The following is a 21,451-nucleotide window of genomic DNA, read 5'->3' as shown; positions in this document are numbered from 1 at the left end:
AAGTACAGAATGTGGGTGAGTTTTGGAGCATGTGCTTTGTGGTAACTAGTGGAAAGTATTTCACACTGTGATTGTCTGGAGGAGGAACGTATTTGCTTGTAGTATTGATCTGTTAGAGGGTCAAAGTGTCACCACACCCACATGGGACCAAGTTCCATTCCCAACTTGTCATAACACTGGAATCGACCAATGAGAAACAAAGGATGTGACCCATTCTCCCAGACTGAAGGTTCCTCTTCTGTCAAGGATCTGCCACGTCCCTTTCTGTTTCCTTTTGTTTCATTCTGCTGTTACATTATTAACTTGCAGCAACAGAAGGGAAAGGAAGTGAACCCAGAAAGGGTGCAGAGTCTAACCAGGGACGGGAAGTGGTGGCATGGATCTGTTTATCAGTAACACCATGAGAATATGGTGGGTGTACATTGGGGGTAGCAGAGTCAGAATGGTGGGAGAGAGTAAGTGGGCTGCATGGTTTCAGCTTTGAGGGAAGAAAGGGGAAAAAGATATTCCAGAGAAACTAGAATTGTCTGCTCTGAATTTCTAATCTGTACATATTCCTTTATACAGGGTGCTAGATGGTGAAGATTTGTAGACTGAAATCTCAAAATCTTGTGCAGATTGTGATTAAGTTACCCCGTGTTTGAAGAACCAAAGATGGAGAATCACTCAGCTAAAATCCTGCAACACTCTCCCTCCCAGCATTGTCGGTCTCTCTGCGCCAAATGGACTGTGAATGGTTCAAGACAGCAGCTCCCTACCATCTTCTCAAGGGTAACGAGAGATGGGGAATAAATGCTGGCTGAGCCAGTGATGCCCATATCCTGGAAACGGGTTCTATCTCTCGTTGCTGAAACCCAATTGATGCTACTGCAGGATGATGGCGGACGCTGAGTGTGTCCTCCAGGAGGCAGCACCATCACATTACCCCGGCCTACACCCACACAGTAACACAGCAACGTCACTGGAACAAAAGGCAGTGAAGTTAAAGGAGGACTTTTAATATAGGCCTTCGAGGTAAAGTCATGAAAGGGGATTGGAACACAGCAGGAACAGGAGACTGAGCTGGATGGTCAGCTGTTTCCCATTGAATGGTGGAGCAGGATTGAAAGGCCGAATGGCCTCCTGCTGCTATCTCCCAGGTATGTATATTGCCATGGAGCCTCGGTAGGAAGAAGTAAGCAGGGCAGGGATTCTCCAGGAGATTGCACCTCCACATCAGTTTTCAGTGAGGGATGGTTTGATGGATTTTATTTAACATTTGTCTTTAACACAAGGTTTGTGAATTTGGTTTTAAAATATTGTAGCTATTTATTCCACAATAAATAAAACTAAAAGATAAGAAATGAAACTATCTGAATATAACAGTTTTTAAAAATTTCAAATGCCCTGTAAAACAAAATTCCGGCCTATTCCCGGACACCATCACTTTCCAGTTACTCAAACTCCAGGGAAATATTCCCTCCCTGTCTGAAACTTTGGTTTGATTTAACTGCTTTTCAGTTCTCCTTCTGTGAGCTGTGAAGTGTTCTTTCTCCCCCCATTTCTCCTACCCAGACATGTTATCTCACACAGCTGAGCAACCTTCCCACGTTCATCATTACACCATTTTGGGTTTTGTTAATATATAATCACCAGCAGTAAACCATCCATGTAACCCATTGAATATTTACAAACAAAGCCCATTACGGGCAAAGTAAACCATTACAAATGACAGTGGGATGGGACCAAATCAAAGTAGAGTTAGGGGGGGAGGGGACAGCAGTGGAGATAAAGCACTGTATCCCCTGCGATGCCCACCTCTACCTAAAGGCATCGAGAGCATTGATACGTACCACATGCTTCTTCTCCAAGAACACCCTGCTTTATCCTCAATCATAGAAAAGCCTTTATCCTCAGTCATAGAATAGAATCCCAAAAGTGTGGCAATAGAGCATTAACCCATCAAACCCCACCAACCATCCAAAGAGCATCCCACCTGGGGCACTCCATCCCTTTAACACTGCATTTCCCATGGCTGATCCACCGAGTCTGCACAATCCTGGATGCTGTGGACAATTTCGCACAACTGATCCACCTAACCCACAAATATTTGAACTGTGGAGGGAAACCAGAGCACCTGGAGGGGGCCCACACAATCATAGGGGAACGTGCAAACTCCACACTGGCTGTTGACCAAGGCTGGACTCCAACCTTGTACCTGGTGCTGTGAAGCAGCTGTGCTATAATCACAATTTAAATCAAAACAGATGATCCCTGCTCATTGTCACATTGCTGTTTGTGGAGACTTACTGCCCAGAGAGACATCCTGAGATTCAGAAAGACACAATATAATTTCAGTCAACTCCAGCCGAGTTAATGTGATTAACAACAACATCAATACTCCAACAGTGCCATCAGACCTCGTACTTACTCTAACATTTACGATTTTTAACCCATGGGAAGTTTGTTACCAGCTTCGATGACCGCCATAATGCTCGGACCACTTTGACGGAGCCAGTGCAAGTCAGTTCTAATAGTTATCAATAGATTGAATCTAAACAGGATGTCCCACAACAGGAAATGCTCTGACACTCAATGCCCGTAAGTCAAGGTCATTTTCCTAAAACCACTCACGTCTGGCAATACCATTGAAGATGTTTTAAACGGAACCTTTCAGTCTCAATTGTCAGTTCTAGTCCATGAAGCAGCCAGTAACATGCACCAGTGAACTGAATTCTAACAGCAGCATTGCCCTGGCAGGAGAGATTGAGGAGCTTGAAGCTGTCTTCTCTGGAGTATCTAAACATGAAACACTTCAAATGAACAAAAATCTTCAAGAGCTCGAGAGGATAGATACAGGAAGGATGTGCTCCCTTGCTGTTGTGCCTGGAATAAAATAAACACTAACAACGGTATCTTCACCCAGCATCCCCTTTAGCTGCATAAATGTTTAAGATTTATTTGCTGCTCTAATTACACTCCCAGTTTTAACTGCTGTCATGTTGATGACTATGCAAATGTATAAAATATAATTTAATCCATCCCAAAACCTCTCTGTACCTGTGTCTCACTTGTGTTCACCGAGACACTCATTCAATCTGACCTCTTTACAAACCCTGCTCTGATATTTCCTTACAGGGCTTAGAATGAAATATTCACTGAATTGTTACCGTGCAAAAGGAGGCTGATTGGCTCATCAGCTCTCAAAGGATCCCCTCACTGAATGCCATTCTTCTCCCTTTACCCCATAAACCTTCCCATTCATCCTCTTCCAATAACACCGCCGAGTTCACAAGTAACCACAGCGATTCGATTTGTTTTGTTTGTTCGTGGGATCACGGCATCACTTGCTGGGGCAGCATTTGTCATCCATTCTCACGGCCCAAGAGATGGTTCAGAGTCAACCACGTTATTTAGTCTTTAGATTCACATGTAGGCAGGACCAGGTCAGAATTAACAGTTTCTCAGACCCAATGACATGAAGAGTTGATTTCTGACCTATTATCTTATTTCTGAAATGATAATGAATAATGTTTGCAGTTGAATTAAAAGTAAAAGACCAAAATGGGTTTTATTCTGATAGAGCACTTCCTCCTGTTTTCTCAGTTGTTATTGACAGTCTCATTCCCCTTGCACCAGAACCTGTTCCAGAGAGTGTTACAGAAAAGGCAGAATGGTCAGCTGCAGCTGGTCACCTGACCGGTCACTGGACCCAAAGGTTCACTCTCCACAGATGCTGCCAGACCTGCTGACTTTTTCCAGTAATTTCTGTTTTTGTTCCTGATTTCCCAGCATTTGCAGATGTTTCGTTTTTGAATATTGATCTTGTCTGTTGCAGAGGAGTTTATTGATGAGTTGGGAGAGTTTTGAACATTGCAACTTAGGCCACAAATTAGCCATGATCTATTGAATGGCAGAGCAGGGTTGAAGGGCTGAATGGCCTCCTGTTCCAATGAAAGTTATCCATCTGCAGCTTGTGGTAACATTTCCCCTCAATGCTCACTTCACATCCATATCTAACACTGCCAACACATGCAGGATGGGCCACGTGGCCTCAATCTGTACTGTAACTTTCTGATAAATTTATTTTGACATTTGGAATTCAGGTCAGACGATGTTCATAAGTTCTCAAATTGGATTTGAAATTCTGGAGAAATGTCAAATAAATCACAATGATCCCATTCTGCAGACTTTAGTCCGCAGCCCTGCATGTTCCAGCATCTCAGCTACATCCATGTCCTTTATTCTAATGTGATGCTGGTTACTACCTCTGCCACCCCATCAATGAGTTCCTGCTCCCAACCATCTCCGAGTGAAATGAATTCTTCCCTCCCCTTCTTTCTGAGAATTAGTTTCAATCTAAATCCTCCAGTTTCTGACCTCTCAGTTAATGAATAGCTCCTTCCTATCCACTTGATCTGGATTATTCAGCATTTTATTATTAAAATTAAATCTCAGCTCATCCTCCTCGGAAATCATCCCCAATCCATCCAACCTTTTCTCAGAGCAGAAATTTTCCAATTGTAGAAACATTCTGATCAGTCTCCTCTGTACCCTCTCAGGTGTGATCACATCAACCCTGGAATAAGGGGATCGGAAATGTGTGCAGTACTTTAACCGTGGTCAAACGAGTGTTCCTGACATTTCCCGTGTCACCTCCGTGTTCTTGTGGTTGTCGCTCACGCAAGTACTGTCCTGGTTTTCCCACATGGAACTGGATGTGCACTCCATGGGGCTGGGATTCCCTCCCATGTGTTTATTTGTTAACTAATCCTAAATTAACTTCAGATTAAAACAAGATTATCAGATACCCACCAATCAACTTCTTCCGTTATTCTCAAGTCACCTTACTTTTTACAATCTCTTTAAAATTATTGCTATCTAAACGCAACAGGCTTTAATTTGCTGATCAAGTATTCAGATGTCTCCACTGTTACAATCACTTGAAGATTATCTTTACCTTCAGCTACATTTGGTGAATTCAAAACTGATTGTAAACATATGAATATCAAACGGACTTGAGTTTTATGATAATTAATCCAGTATGACATTCTTGTTGGTTAATATCTTGAAGAGAACTGTCCTCAGAACTCCAGCTGTGCTCTGACTTCATTCACAACTGGATTTGGTTGGACTGCAGATCTTAGATCTGTTCTGTTGTTTCCCGGATTGCTTCACTCTGTCTATCACTTGCTGCTTATGCTGTTAGGCACACAAGTAGTCCTCTTTGGGAACTTCATCAGGTTAACACCTCATTGTTAGGTTTTCATGATGCTGTTACTGGCATGCCTTCCAGAATTCTCTCCGCTGAATGAGGATTGATCCTCTGGTTTGATGGTAAGAGGTAAGTTGGGGAAAATGCGGGGCCGTGATTCTGTAAGTTTTGTTGGAGTACAATTCTACTGCTGTTGTTGGAAGGAATGAGCTAAACTCTTACACTCTTGGTCCCAAATACTACATGCAGTATCATGAACACTGATAGGCCAAGACATGAAATATGAGCAACACTGTACAATGGTGCAGGATCACAACTGGAGCAAGGGGAGTTTAAGATCCAACTTGACACAGGAGTAGGGAAAGAAGCAGCTGATCAGATTGTCTCATTCATCGTCACAAAGAGATTCTGTGAGATTATTGTATTGTTGGAGGTGAGGGTGGAGGAGGTTGGAGAGATGGAGAGCCCTTCAAAAGAAACTAATCTGCCGGAGAGTTGTGAGATAGAATTGATTGCCATGCATTTAGCAAAAAGCTAATTGAAACTGTTTTTAATCCCCAAAAGATAACAAGACTGATGATGCTTCCAATCATCCCCAGAAACAAACCCCAGAATACATGGTTTAGAGATGGATGTCAATTGCCCATCAACATCCAACTCCTCTAATCATTGAGCAAACTTATGTGTGATTACCTAGTTCTGATGAACCAGAAAATCACTGTTCACTCTGTACAGATGGACAGCGATATGGGGAAGTATTGGCCGAGTGGTATTGTCACGAGACAGTTAATCTAAAACCCCAGATAGTGTTCTGGAGACCTGGGTTCAAAGCCTGCTGCAGCTGATGGAGGGGATTTAAATTCAATAAAAAAAAAACTTGTGAATTTAGAGTCTAATGATGACCATTAATCGATTGTCAGAAAACCCCATTTGGATCACTAATGCCCTTTCAGGAAGGAAGCTGCCATCCTTACATGGTCTGGCCTACATTGTGACCTCAGACCCACATCAATGTGGTTGACTGTTAACTGCCCTCTGGGCAATTAGGGATGGGCAGTAAATGCTGTCGGGCCAGCGACAACCTCATCCTGTGAATGAATAAAGGAAAATAAAAATCTGTACCCAGTGTGAATCTGTACATGTTCAACAATGTTGTGAACATTTCCAAAGTTAAGATCTCTATGTGCACAACTTTATGAGCTGCCAAAACCATTGTTCATTACTTGGCGTGAAAAAGAGAAAAACATTTTTCAACTCTTGCTATCAGTAAATTGACTGGTGTCTCAGCAGGATGGATGCCTGTGTGAATCCCTTCCCCCCCACACACACAGAGCAGGTGAACAGCTCCCCAGTCTGACTGGTTTGGCCAGTTTCCAGGTGGGATGGGTAAAGAATTCCCTTCTTGCATTCCCCACATTTCCAGAGGTCAATCACTAGTGTGGCTGCACTGGTGTTTTGCCATTTCAGATAAATGCTGGCAGACTCTTACACACACCGTTAGCCTGCCCCACCCCCCAAGAACCCAGTATAAAGCAGTAAACATTATCTCCTGCTGCGGAGGGACAGCCTGTATTGGTCAGAGTAGGAACACTGAGCAGATTTACCTAAATGACAGCTTAATCGGTGACCAGAGCAAGTTAAACAAGTCCAAATAAAATGCATTATAGCACAGAAAGAGGCCCATCAAATCCAAGCTGGGTCTCTGTATGTAGCAGAATCCAATATTCTCATTCCCCCTACGTACCCCAAGCTCTGCAAGTTTATTTCCCTCAGAACTGATCTAATTGTTTTTATCAATCATTGATCTTCTCTACTTGCACCACCATAATAAGCAACATGTTCTGCATATTTCCAGCCAATACAGTCAGCAGAAACACTTGCTCATCTCCCGCTGTCTCAAAACCTTACATCTGACCTTAACTCTTCTGCCTATCATCACCTATCGAATGCAGATATTTTTGTCTGCTATATCTAGGTCTGCGCTAATCTTATACAGCTCTATGAAAAATATATCCAACTTCTTCACTTCAAAGAAAATATCAATTTCTTCAAATCAGTTCAGTGACTGCATTTTCTTCATCAGTGAACCACTCCAGTAAATCTGTACTCCACACTCTGAAGATCACTCATATCCTTCATTGTTGATGCCTATTTTGTTCCACAAATCCAGATGATGCACGTTTTCTGCACAACAGCAGTAGCTTTATTATTGGACAGCCGGCGAGAGTTTCAAAGCGTCTCTAAAGTAGCTGAGTGTCTACTTGTAGAGACTCTTCTTCACAAATCTCTGCCTTACCCACAGAGATAGTATATTTAATAGGAATTAGATGAAGGCATATCAGTCACATGGATGATTGCCATTACATAGTTTAAAGTAGGTAATTATGACCTTACAAAGCTTGATGAATGACGATGTCCTGTGATAATGTGTGATGGATTACAGAAACTGATGATCGTATTGTCCATGATTATGTGTTGACGGGAAGAGACTAAGGCAGAAGGGTTCTTCCTTCAGTAAATGGGGGATTCACTTACCTGTGCTAATATGGAGGGGAGGTAAGACAATGGGAGTGGGAGGCAGTTTAACAGGGTTGTGCCCAGGGCTCTCAGTCTTGTCTGGAAAGGGCAAATTCCTCTGTCTGGGGTTACGGGGCAATCCACATGTGTGGCTGCAAGAGGTTCTATTTTGCGATACTGTCAGCCTCCCCCCTTCTGTGGTGTTCTGTCTGTATTGTAGGAGTACAGGCCTTCAGTTGATGAAATAAGGCCTTTGGCAAGGGAATGTTTAACCCTTGAGACCCCACGGTGTCTGGAAAGAGAAACAAAAGGTATGGAACTGGCCCCTCGACGGTATTTTAACTTCCTGATCTGACCAGGAATCTGTTGATCAGAATTGAATGCAATAATTGACTGTGACCTAACTAGAGCTTTGTCAAAGATCACCATCTTTTCCGTGAGTTTGTTATCATTCCCCCATTAACGAAGCCCAGCATCCCATTTGTTTTACTCAAAACACTTTATGTTTTCACTCCTTTAATGATTTGTACACATTGTCCCCCATTCCTGCTGTCCTGCTGTCTGTGTCTGTGCCACTCAAATATATATTCCCTTTCTATATTGCTTCTCTCAAAATGCATCAACTTACTGTGTGTTCTAAAGAAGAGACATATTCCACTCAAAATATTATCTCTCACTCCACACATTCTATGCCCTGGAAAACAGAACAGTGCAGCACCGGAATAATCGGCCCACCATGTCTGTGTGGACCATGATGTCATTCCAAACTAATTCCACCTGCCTATACATGATCCATATCACTTCCAATCCCTGCCTGCTTATGCGCCTGCACAAATGCCTCTTAAGCATTGTGATTGTTTCTGCTTTTACCACCTCCCAGGAGAGTACATTCTAGTCATCTACCAGATTTTGCATAAGAAACTTGCATGACATAACTCCCTTTAAACTTTCACATGTTGTTGGAAATGCTCAGCAGGTCTTGCAGCATCTGTGAAAAGAAAAATCCGTTAATGTTTCAGGTCCTTCCTCAGAAACGTAAACTCTGATTTCTCTTTACAGATGCTTCCAGACTTGTTGAGCATTTCCAGAAACTTCTGTTTTTGTTTCTGATTTACAGTATCTGCTGTTCTCTCGGTTTTTGTTTTCTTTAAATTTCCCCCTGTCCCCTGAAATCTTTGGCCTCTAGAATTTGTCATTACTATCTTGGAAAATGATTCAGATTATAGAACATAGAACAATACAGTGCAGAACAGGCCCTTCAGCCCTCAATATTGCGCCGACCTGTGGAATTTTCTCAACTCGTCCCCCTACACTATCCCAAAATCATCCATGAGCTTATCTAAGGATTGTTTAAAACTCCCTAATGTGGCTGAGTTGACTACCTTAGCTGGTAGGGCATTCCACACACTTACCACTCTCTCTGTGTAAAGAATTTGCCTCTGGCATCTGTCTTAAATCTATCACCCCTCAATTTGTAGTTGTGCCCTCTCGTGCAAGCTGTCATCATCATCCTAAGAAAAAGACTTTCACTGTCTACCATATCTAATCCTCTGATCATCTTGTATGTCTCTATCAAATCCCACCCCCACCCCCAACTGCTTTCTTTCCAATGAGAACAGATCCAAGTCTCTCAACCTTTCCTCATAAGACCTTCCCTCCACACCAGGCACGATCCTGATAAATCTCTTCTGCATCTTTTCCAATGTTTCCACATCCTTTTTTTTAAGATTAGATTAGATTACTTACAGTGTGGAAACAGGTCCTTCGGCCCAACAAGTCCACCCGCCCCGCCGACGCGCAACCCACCCATACCCCTACATCTACCCCTTACCTAACACTACGGGCAATTTAACATGGCCAATTCACCTAATCTGCACATCTTTGGACTGTCGGAGGAAACCGGTGCACCCGGAGGAAACCCACGCAGACACGGGGAGAACGTGCAAACTCCACACAGTCAGTCGCCTGAGGCAGGAATTGAACCCGGGTCTCTGGCACTGTGAGGCAGCAGTGCTAACCACTGTGCCACCGTGCCACCGTGCCGCCCTTAATGGGGCGACCAGAACTGTACACAATATTAAGACTGTGGCCACACCAGCATTTTGTATAGTTGCAGCATGATATTGCGGTTCCAGAACTCGATCCCTCAACCAATGAAACCTAAGACGCCGTATGCCACCTTAACAGCACGATCCACCTTGGTGGCAACTCTCAGGGATCTATGTACATGGACTCCAACATCCATCTGCACACCCACACTACCAAGAATCTTTCCATTGACCCAGTACTTTGCCTTCCTATTATTCTTCTCAAAGTGCATCACCTCACATTTAGCTGCATTGAATTCCACTTGCACCTCTCAGCCCAATTCTGCAGTTTATCTAAATCCCCCTGCAACCTGTAACATTCTTCCAAACTGTCTACTACTCCACAGACTTTAGTGTCATCTGCAAATTTACTAATCCATCCACCGATGCCTGCGTCTAAGTCATTTATAAAAATGACAAACAGCAGTGGTCCCAAAACAGATCCTTGTGGAACACCACAAGTAACTGGGCTCCAGACTGAATATTTTCCATCAACCACCACTTGCTGCCTTCTTTCAGAATTCCAGTTTCTAATCCAAACTGCTAAATCACCCTCAACTCCATGCCTCTGCATTTTCTCTAATTGCCGACCATGTGGAACCTTATCAAAGGCTTTACTGAAGTCCATGTATACCACGTCCACTGCCCTAGTCTCATCTAAATGCTTGGTCACCTTCTCAAAAAACTCAGATTTTTGTGAGACACGACCTGCCCTTGACAAAACCATGTTGACTATCTGAAATCAAATTGTTGCTTGTTAGATGATTATAACTGTTATCTCTTATAATCCTTTCCAAAACCTTTCCTACAATGGAAATAAGGCTCACTGGTCTATAATTACCTGGGTCATCTCTGCTGCCCTTCTTGAACAAGGGCACAACATTTGCAATCCTCCAGTCCCCGGGTACTAAACCCATAGACAATGATGACTCAAATATCATAGCCAAAGGCTCTGCTATCTCCTCCCTAGCTTCCCAGAGAATCCACGGATAAACCCCATCCGGCCTGGGGACTTGTCTACTTTCACTCCTTCTAGAATTGATAACACCTGTGCATAACTAACCTCAATCCTTTCTAGTCTAATATCTCGTATCACATTTTTGTCCTCTACAATATTCTCCTTTTCCTGTGTAAACACCAATGAGAAATGTTCATTTAGCACTCCTCCGATCTCTGCAGGATGCACACTCACACACTCAACTTCCCACTTCTGTCATTGATTAGCCCTATTCCTACCCTAATCATCCTTTTATTCTTCACATACCTAGAGAAACTTTCAGGGTTATCCTTTATTCTGTTTGCTAAAAACTGCTCGTGTTCTCCCTTTGCTTTTCTTAACTCTCTCTTTAAATCCTTCCTAGCTGATCTGTAACTATCTATTGCTTCATCTGTACCATTGTGCCTCATCAACACAAAAGCCTCTTTCTTCTTCTTAACAAGAGATGCAATTTCAGTAGTAAACCATGGTTTACAAACTCTGTCTGTGCCAGTTGGGTCACCCCACAGCCATTGACTTTCCAAAGAGAACAATCCAAGATTTTCCAACCTCTCCCAATCCAGGCAACATCCTGGCAAACCTGTTTCCACCTTCTCAAAAGCCTTCACATTCTACCTATAATGTGGTGATCAAAACGGCACGCATTACCCCAAAGGTGGCCTGATTATAGTTTTATATTCACTCCCCTGACAATAGAAGGCAAATCTGTCATTCACCTCTTTCACCACTTTTAGGGATCATTCAGCTTGGAACTGAAGATCCCTCTGTGTATCAGTGCTGCTCAGGACCCTTCCCTTTATTGAAAACATTCCTCTTGCTATGTGTCTTCCAAAACGCATCACCTCACACTTGTCTGAATTAAAATATATCTGCAATTTCTCCACAAATCTTTCTGACTCATCTTTTCTTGTTGTATCCTTTGACATCATTCTTCACGATTCACAACTTCAACAGTTTGTGCCATCTACAAACTTGCTCATTAAATCGTTTACATTTTCAAACTTTTCATTTATGTACATTACAAGCAACAGATGTCCCAGTTCTGATCCTTGTGGAACAGCACTAGCCATAGACCTCCAGCCAGCAACATGCCCCTGCACAACTGTTGCTGGGAGAAATATCAAAGAGGAGCCTTGAGTTCTGTGTTGAGCAGCACGACCAACGTTTATTCAGAGCTCCTTACTAATATATGATGGGAAAGATCCCTCTCTGGCTCCCCCAGATAAGTCCAGCATTTTGATGTGTTTACTTCATACGTTCCAGTAATATTTTCCCCTGACCTGAACTCCAGGGTTTGGAATGTCAGCTCGGATATTTCCATGTTCCCTTTCACAGTCTCTGATTCTCTCAGCTCATGCAGCTGCTTTGTTAGCTCTTTCACAAATGGTTTAATCCTAACCTTGTCATTGCACATCTTCAGCCCTCCCACTACCACCCATCTCCGGCTCTCCCACTACCATACCCTGTGGCATCTGCATCGTCCATCCAGTCACTAATTCAAAGGGGGACAGCCCCGTCCCCTTTGCTGGGGTTGTCCTCAGTTTCATTAGGCTGGTGGGGAGTACTCTAACCCATCGCTGTCCTGTCTCTGAGAGAACCTTAGTCAGATGAGCTTTCAGTGTCTGCGTCATTCCTTCTACTGTCTCAGAGCTCTGGAGGTGGTATGGGGGATGGGATTTCTGTTCAGTATCAAACAGGGCACATAGCTCTTTAGCCATGTTCCCTGTTACATTTGTCCCTTGGTAAGAATCTGCAGGGGAATGCTTCCACCCACTGAGTAAACCTATTTATTAAGACCCAGCAAGATTTCCTTCCCTGGGATTGGGATGGGGGTGTGTGTAAAATCCATCTGTAATTGCTCCCTTGGGCCCCTGGGTCCCTGCTGCTGCCTCCATTTTATTGCTTTCCCTGGCTCACACTTTGAACAGACTACACACCTTCGACAAAACCTTGCTGTATTTCTCCCTGTTCCAGGCAAGGATTGTCGTGGATCATCTGATATTGCATTTTATCTTCCCCAGTATGGGCCAGCCCATGATATGTTTTAATAATGTTTGTCTTATACAGTGTAGTGGCACTGCTGGATCATCCAGACTCTGACATGTCCTATTACATGTCTGGGATACTGTCCGTCTGACTATTCCCTGCTTCTGTCAATCTGTTACTGTCACAATTACTGACTCCTCAGCTTTAATGGGATCCTGTTTGTGTGGGGTGTGAGAGGGCCCTCGGTCTTTACAGTATCTACAGGTAATAACCCACATTCCTGTTTATGTTACCCACACTGCTGTTTGGGTCCTAGCTATAACTCCCCAGATTCCCTGACTGTTCCAGTCTCCCTGCAAGGTAACTACTCTGGAGATGTCACCTTTCCTTTGGTTCCTGTCCCGGGCCTGTTCAGGTTGTTCCCATATTACAGTTTGTGTCTCCACATCAATAGTTGGTCCTAACTGTTCTAAATTGGCAACTCCCAGAACGGTCCCTTCCTCAGTTTCCCACCCCCATATCTGAATATATTTTGCCATATCCGTGATCTGCGTTGGGAGAGGTTTATTTCATTCAGCTTCCTCGATTCCCTCTCCGACTGCTCTCATTTTAATAAATGAGGCGATATGGGACAAATCCATATCGGTAACTGATATAGATGCTCCTGTATTAATATTATGCTCTGCTGGTTCCCAAACACAGCATCAATGAATATTCATGTGCCTAGGTGAACACATGCACACACACAATGTGAACATCTATCTCCCTCTCTCTGCCTACGTTCCTTGGCTATGTGCCCTTTCCTTCTTCACTTGTAACATTGCCAGTCTGGTTACCCTCCCTGTACTGCAGCTATTCCCCTGTGTTTCTGAGATTGCCTCAGCTCTCATGGTCCAATTCAGAAGGTGGTTAGAATGATCTCCCACTGGGAGTCCCATGTATATAATTACAGTTAAATGGGGTCCCAGTTTAAAAACAACAAACTGATATCATCATCACAGATTGGGATTTGGTAATCCCCCGTGGCCCTTACACACCTCAGGCTTCCTTTCTGTATGATCCTCGATATTACCCTTGGGTCCCTGAGTCACCAAGGTTATTTTAGCCCATTCAGCCTGTCCCCTCCCCAGTGTGTCCCTGTAATATCTTAAAATGCCTGGAGCCATTGATCGGCTGTGCACTGGGGGAACCGGCTCACACCCCCATACTCTCATTGCAGGGACAGGTTCTGATGTACACGTCAGGGTATCTTGGCCTGAGAGATTTTGGCCTGACACCATCATCGGTGAGACTGTACCTCAACTAATTCATCCATATTCTCCCAATAACGCCCACTATTACCATTTCTCTATCAGGCTGGGTGTTAACGCACCAACATCTGTCATTCAGCAGGTGAACGGTTCATGTTTGGTTTCTGTCAGTTCCCTTTGTTGCTCCCTACTGTCTGTCCAAGTTGAGCTTTGATGACCAGTGGTGCCATGGACCTTCTGGGCCTTACAGGGCAATGGGTGATCCGACCCATTGCCGTCCCTCTGTCCATACGTGTGCGCTTTGTCATCTAACCCGTTCCAGTCAGTGTCACCATCCTCACTGCCTTCTGAGGATAGCGAGGCACGAGGTACCTCCCCCCACTGTAACTTTCGCTTGGCCCTTTGGCTTTAAGGCCTCACGTCTGAGAGCCACCACCTTCACTTGTTCCTGTTTCCCATAATAATGTAACACATTCTGTCATTTGTGGATTCAAACAGAACAAAATGTAAATTTGGTTTTACTTGAAATAAGAATACTTTGACATTCACTCGACATATCTATAGAGGTGAGAATTGTACTGTGATTATTTAAGTGAATTTAATGTGATCATACAGTGAAAATAAATGGTAATCAATGACAATATGTGATTATTTGTACTAGTTCTTGCAATGAAAATTCAATTTTATTTAATGCTTGTCACCTATTACACCATGGGCATTGTTTTTAGGGAATAAAGTACTGGAAGAATATCAGAGAAAATAAATACACTTTAATTTTAGTTTCAATGCAATAATTAACCAAAACAATATTTGGAAATATGGGTAAACTACATAACAAAGTTTCCAGTGTCATTATTGACATGAAAACTATTTTAGTTTGCAAGTTGTTTTGCTCTAAGAATAATTGGAAATGAATTGTGAATATGAATTAACCATTTAAAATATACTTTGACGAGAACAGTCAGATATATTTTTTGGAGGAAATTAGGAAAGGAAATAAATATGTATACATTGGTATTAATAGTTTTAAAATGTTTGGAAGTAGACTGGGATTATTTGATTGAGAGAGGCTGCATGATTATAAAGACTAATTCACCTTTTTCATTGCATTGTTGGTTTCACTAGAATGTGTTGTGGTCGAAGCTCTTGTTGTGTGCAATGGACTGTCACTAATAGCTTAATTAACCTGCGATCCCTGATCAGGTTTCCTTTGTCTGTAAGTCAGTCTGTAAGTGCGCGACACACCTGCTTTTCTGAGGGGAAACAGAAATTATTTTCAAAGGAAATAAGTGGCAGTTCTCACTGAGAATGGTTTCTACCACACACCATAAGCCGGGAATTGTTTTTTCTGAAGAATTTCATTGTCTATCTATAAACTGATGGTACCTGTGTTTGTCAGTTTGTGAAGGATTCAGCACCTTTGTGCTGAGCTGTTTTTATACAAGCAGTTGGTTCATTATTTCTTTGCCAACAATGTTGTTTACTTTCCCCTTTTACTGTGATTCTGCAGGTTAGAATATTCTGAGAATCAATAATGTTCAATAACTGAACATTGAAAGGTTTAGACTCTACAAGAGCAGTTGCCTTGTTTTCAGGTAATTATTCACTTTCCATTTCCTGGTTGTGTTGAATGTTACAGAAACAGACTCTGAGCAATGTTTCCATTCACTTGTGTTGGAGTCACTGACAGCCACGTGGTCAGTCAGTTTCAGGCTGATGGATCAGTTTCTCCGTCCTATTAGATGGTGGTCACTTGCTCAGTTTCCGATGGCTCACCTGAGCGTCAGTCCATCAGCTGCTGAAACCCTGCATCCAGCATTTGTTCCCTCTCACAGTGACTACTCCAATACAGTCCCAGCTTGTCTCCCACATTCACCTCCACATCCTCATGATCACCTCAGATTCTACTGTCTGTGTCCTTGCAGCAAGTTGTGTAAGACACCTACTTCAATTTTAACCTAATCTATGTTATGTTCAGAAAGATCATTTCAAAATTTGGTTCACTGCTTCTTCAGGACCTTCCTGAAGAAGGGCTCATGCCCGAAACGTTGATTCTGCCGCTCCTTTGATGCTGCCTGACCTGCTGCGCTTTTCTAGCAGCACATTTTCAGTTGTAATTGTAGTAACCAGTGAATTACATGTTACTGACAAAATATTTCAAGAGGAGCTGCTATTGATGGTGGAAATACCACTGGTTGGTACAACAGAGGGCTGGGGTGAATACTGTACTCGGTTTTGATGAGAAGGTTGAGCAATGTAAGATTATTTTATCTTTGTTAATAAGAAGAGGCAGAGACTGCAGGTAGGACATCCACAAGCATCCACCCTCACCACCACTGATGCTCAGTAGCAGCAGTGCCAATCAAGCGGGCTGCTTTATTCCGGATGGTATCAAGTTTCTTGAGTGTTGTTAGGGCTGCACTCATTCAGGCAAGTGCGGAGTATTCCATCACACTCTTGACTTGTGCCTGGTAGCGTTTGGACAGGATTTCAGGAGCCAGGAGTTGAATTACTCTTGTAGCCACTGTGTTTATGGTGAGACCAATTCAGTTCAGGATCAATGATTATCCACAGGATAATGTTGATAGTGGGTGTTCAGTCATGGTAACACGATCGAATGTCAAGGGTTAGGTTATTTCTTATACAAGATAGCCTGCATTTGTGTGGCATGTATGTTACTTGCCTCCTGTAAGCCCAAGCCTGGATATTGTCCAGAACATGTTGTACTTGGACTGCTTCAGTACCTGAGGAGTTAATTACTTATTAACATTAAATAGTCATGAGATTATGCAAATTCCTTTTTCTATCAAATATCATGGACTGTATCTTGTGGTCACACTCATATTCACTTTCATTATCTTTTTATTTTCTTCCAAATTCACACACAAATGTTTGAACATCGATCAGAATAAAATTACATAAATTAAGAACGCATGTTTCTACAAGTAAACTCATTGAATGAAATGCATTACTTCTGTATTGTCTGCATTTTGACAAAAATATAAATTATTTTCAATAACTAATGAATGGCTCATTTATTGTCCTCAATCCATCAATCTAGGTATTATATTTCAGTCTTCAGTTTACCAATCTTAATGTAAGTCTAATCAACATCAGAGCAAAGTGCTTTTCAAATATTGAGTCAATTTATTTGTTCAGACTACAACATTTATTAGGAATTCATTATCCTTATAATAATTGCAGAATAATTTGTTTGTCTTTCTAGCATGCATCGTCAGATCCATATATTATTTTAATCCATATTTTAATTTAATTGATTTCAACAATGCTATTGTTTTCAGGTCAACTATCCCACAATGGAACCAATCATTTTGCATCCAACACGCTTTGCAAAATGACTTTTGCTCATTTGATTAATCACAGTAATCTCAGCCTTATGAATTCAGAGAACTGTAACTACTTTGCACTACAAAAAATCCTGTTCATGTCTGCACATTGCACAGTCATGTAGCGAAATTAAATCTCTCCTTCTTCGAAGTGTATTGATAGATTTTCGAAAATCTAAGTGTTGCTAATATCTAATTATTGCTAGTTCAGTAGGGGGTATAAATGTGTAATAATGGCTCAGTACATGAAGTAATGTGAAGATATTGCAATGTACAAACTCACAATGATTGTGAAAATCATTTTTTATTTTAACCATGGAAGCACAGTTGAATTGATTTAATTATATTTCACTTCAATGCTCACATTCATTGTATTTCTTATCACAATAAGAGCGAACTATTTCATGTGACAAAATTATGTAAAATTCATGTCACATTTTTATGGACACAAAATAGAATTAACACCCGTTTGTTCTTTCCTTTACCAATCACAGTGAAGTTTGAATTGTAGATTGCTAGACTGATACAGCACGGAAACAGGCCATTCAGCCTAACTTGGCATTCCGGCCAGGTTTCCTAAACTAAACTAGCCCCATTTCCCTATGTTTGTCCCATAACCCTTTGGACGTTTTCTATCCAATAAACTGTCCAAAAGTCTTTTAGATGTTGTAATTGTACCAGCCTCTGCCCTTCCTCTCACAGCTCATCCTAATATGTGAAACACACTGTGTGGAAAAGTTGCCCCTCAGACCCCTTTTAAATCTTTCCCCCTCACCTTAAATATTATTTACACCATAGAATCTTTAAGACTGCAAAGATACTAAAAGTTGAGAGGTATTTAGAAGCAGCGTAATAACATTCATACTTTAATCAGTGATGTGAAGCAAATAAATTCAAGATGTTGTGATCATTATAATGAACAACAGTTACAAGTTGAGACAATGTTGGTTGAAAAACAGTTCAATTGACACTTAGACATTTTCTAATCAACTCTGAGGTGTTTTGACACATGTCTGTTGAAGGTGGGAATTGAACCCATGCCCCCTGGTCTACTCGTATAGACATTACCGGAGGCCTCCATAATATCCCCTTGCAGGAAGGGCAGGACTATAATCACATACTTACTGTGTTTATTCACAGGGAAAACTACTGAGATATTTATTGTTATAATTGGACTAGGATTGTATTAGACAGTTCCAGAGTGTAATGAATTGATAAAAAGAATTAGTTATTTCTAATAATGAAGGAACGAAGCAACAATGATCTGAAATAAACATAGATCTCATGCTAATCAAGTAAATCAATATGTTTGAAGCAGTTATTCATCTGCATAAATAAAAATCAACATGCTTTGTAATGCACATGAAATGGAAATAAAGCATTAGTGTTTCAATGTGACTACTCAGCGAAAGACAACTTTCCTCATTTTCAAAACATTGTGATTGCTAAGAATTCAAGATTTATTGTTCAAGCATAGAACAAACATTTATTAATTCTGGTTTATTTACACAAGAAACTCGGAAAATTTAAATAATGTTTAACATGAAAAATATTTCGCTCTTATTGTAATAATCAGATATATAGAAGTGTTAGAATTGAAGTGAAATACAATCAATACAAGAATGTAAACAAAACTGTGGATGCTGGAAATCACAAGCAAAATCAGTAATTGCTGGAAAATAACTCAGCAGGTTTGGCAGCATCTGTGGGGAGAAATCAGTGTAAATACTTTTGGGCCAGTGACCTTTCTTCAGACTGCATTTTTGCTCACAACCAATTCAATCCAGCTAAGTGTAAACACTTAGAATTATTTTTGCTAAGATTAAGAGATTGCAGAGTGCAATATTGTTTACGTCAGTTGATGTATTGAGCCATAGCTCCACATCGACAGCTGGATATATTGGATTTCAACAATGTTTGCCGGTTAGATATTGACAATAATTAGTTTTAAAATGGCTGGTAACAAATTTAAGAATGATGAGAAAACTCTTATTGCAATGTAATTGTGTAATATGTTGGACAAAAATTAAATATTTATGTGAAAAAAAGTTAGCCATCTCTTAATTGATAAGACTGTTTAATGATCCTTCCATTAATATGAGAATTCAAATGAAAGAGAATGAAATAGTTAGAATGATTGTTGGATGAGAAAACTTTGGTTGATTGCAGGTGTGTTAACCTGAAAAGAATGTTAATATTTCATTATGATACGGGCACTAAGAAATAATGGATTCAACTAAAATGTGAATCTCATGATGGTGTGTGAATTTAAATAACAATTAAATAATAATTAATGTTAGAACTCAACACTTAAAATGATTCAATATTATCAAAGCAGTTTGTACTGGATATTCATTAAAATCAGTAAACTGAGAATTAAAACATTGGGTTAATTTATAAACGAAAATCACACCTTAGAAGATTATTCATCAGAATTGTTCTGTCATTGAAAAAAACCTCATTTCTTCAGGAATTTTGCATTTCCCTCATTATCTGTCTTTTTTCCACAGGTATCTGAACTGGAACCCTTCTGTTTGCGATACAAATATATAGAAGTGAAATGGATTAAAATCTAACTGTGGGAGTTAATACGTTTGCAGATGATATAACGTTCAGTGCAGTTGGGAACAATGTAGAGGGTTGTCAAATAATGCAGCAGGAAAAAGATAAATTTCAGCTATGGGCAGTGTAATTAAAGGTGAAGTTTAATCCATACAAGTGTGAGGTGTTTCACTTTGGAAGCTCAAATGTTAAGGAAAAGTAGATAGTTAATGGCAGGACACTAACAGCTTTATTATTCAAAGGGATCTTGGCGTTCAAGACCATGGCTCCCTGAAAGTGACCATGCAAGTAATTATGTGGTCAGGAAGGCAAATGGTATGCTTGCCTTTATTGGTCAGGGAACTGGTTACAAGTGTCAAGAAGCCATGTTGTAACTTTATAAGACTTTGGTTAAGGCATACTTAAAGTGTTGTGTTCACTTTTGTTCGCCATGTTCTAGGAAGGGTATGGATGCTTTGGAGAGGGTAAAGAGGGCGTTTACCAGGATGCTGCCTGGATTTGGAGAGGCGAGAAGAACTCAGATTGCTTTTTTGTGGAGTGGCGGAGACTGGGGGAAGACTTGATGGAAGTCTCTACAATCATGAGATACGTAGATAGGGTTGATGGTCAGAAAGTTTTTCCCAGAGTTGAAACATCAAAAACTATGTGACATGCGTTTAAGTTTAGGGGGAAAGTTCAAGGGGCATGTAAGGGTCAATTTGTTTTGTACACAGGGAGTGGTAGGTGTCTGGAAAGAACTTCCATGGCTGGTCGTGGAGGCAGATACATTAAGGCTTTTTAATGTTAATTTCGATAATTTGGAAGAATATGGACCAAGGATAGGCAGAAGGGATGATTTTCTTTTGCATATGTTCAGCACAACGTTATGGGCCAAATGACCAATTCCTGTGCTGCACAGATCTGAGAGAGAAAGTTCACGTCTAACGCATATGAAATTTAATCTAATCAATATTTAGCCGCTGGTGTCAGAAATAGGAAGGAAATAAGTAGAGAACGAACTTGACTACAGTCTAAAAATATAGTCAATTAAATTTACAGAGTTTTTTTTATATTTGTTCTGAATTATCAGATTAATAACTTTGTTGGAGATGTTTCGAAAATGTTTGCAGTTACTGATGTGCTGTCCCAAAATGACCCTTGTTAAACTGAAGATTGGACCAGAAACTTGTTAGAAAACTTGAAAATATTCAGTAAGGTGAGATGCACCTCATAATTTAATCCATTAATTCTTACTGCCAATACTACAATAACAAAATCTTTCAGCTCTGCACCAAAAAGCAGTGATTTCCGTCCAATGCTCATTATAAATATCTGAATGCTACTCGTTTCAACAATCAAAGTAATCACAGCCTCATTGATTAAGAGACATCTAAGACATTTCACTAATAATTACTGTTTTTTTCGACAAATTGCTCATTCAAACAGCAATGTGAGATTTCTCATTAATAATCAGTTCACTGACAGCATATTAATAATTTAGTTATTGCTAATATCTAATAATTGATCCTTCC

The 21,451-nt window shown here is 41.0% G+C and overlaps 1 long non-coding RNA gene across 1 annotated transcript; it reads left to right on the top strand.

The window, feature by feature from the left end:
• The first annotated feature begins 572 nt into the window (after nt 1-572).
• Nucleotides 573-20,534, top strand: LOC140487756 (uncharacterized). The gene is made up of 3 exons (XR_011962934.1): nt 573-1,139; nt 15,542-15,626; nt 19,889-20,534. It is a non-coding gene; the product is annotated as an uncharacterized lncRNA (long non-coding RNA).
• The last annotated feature ends 917 nt before the right edge of the window (nt 20,535-21,451 follow it).

Source organism: Chiloscyllium punctatum, chromosome 17, assembly GCF_047496795.1.
Source record: "Chiloscyllium punctatum isolate Juve2018m chromosome 17, sChiPun1.3, whole genome shotgun sequence".
Taxonomy (NCBI): domain Eukaryota; kingdom Metazoa; phylum Chordata; class Chondrichthyes; order Orectolobiformes; family Hemiscylliidae; genus Chiloscyllium; species Chiloscyllium punctatum.
The sequence above is the reverse complement of the archived record's forward strand: the minus strand, read 5'-3'. Positions and strand labels throughout refer to the sequence as shown.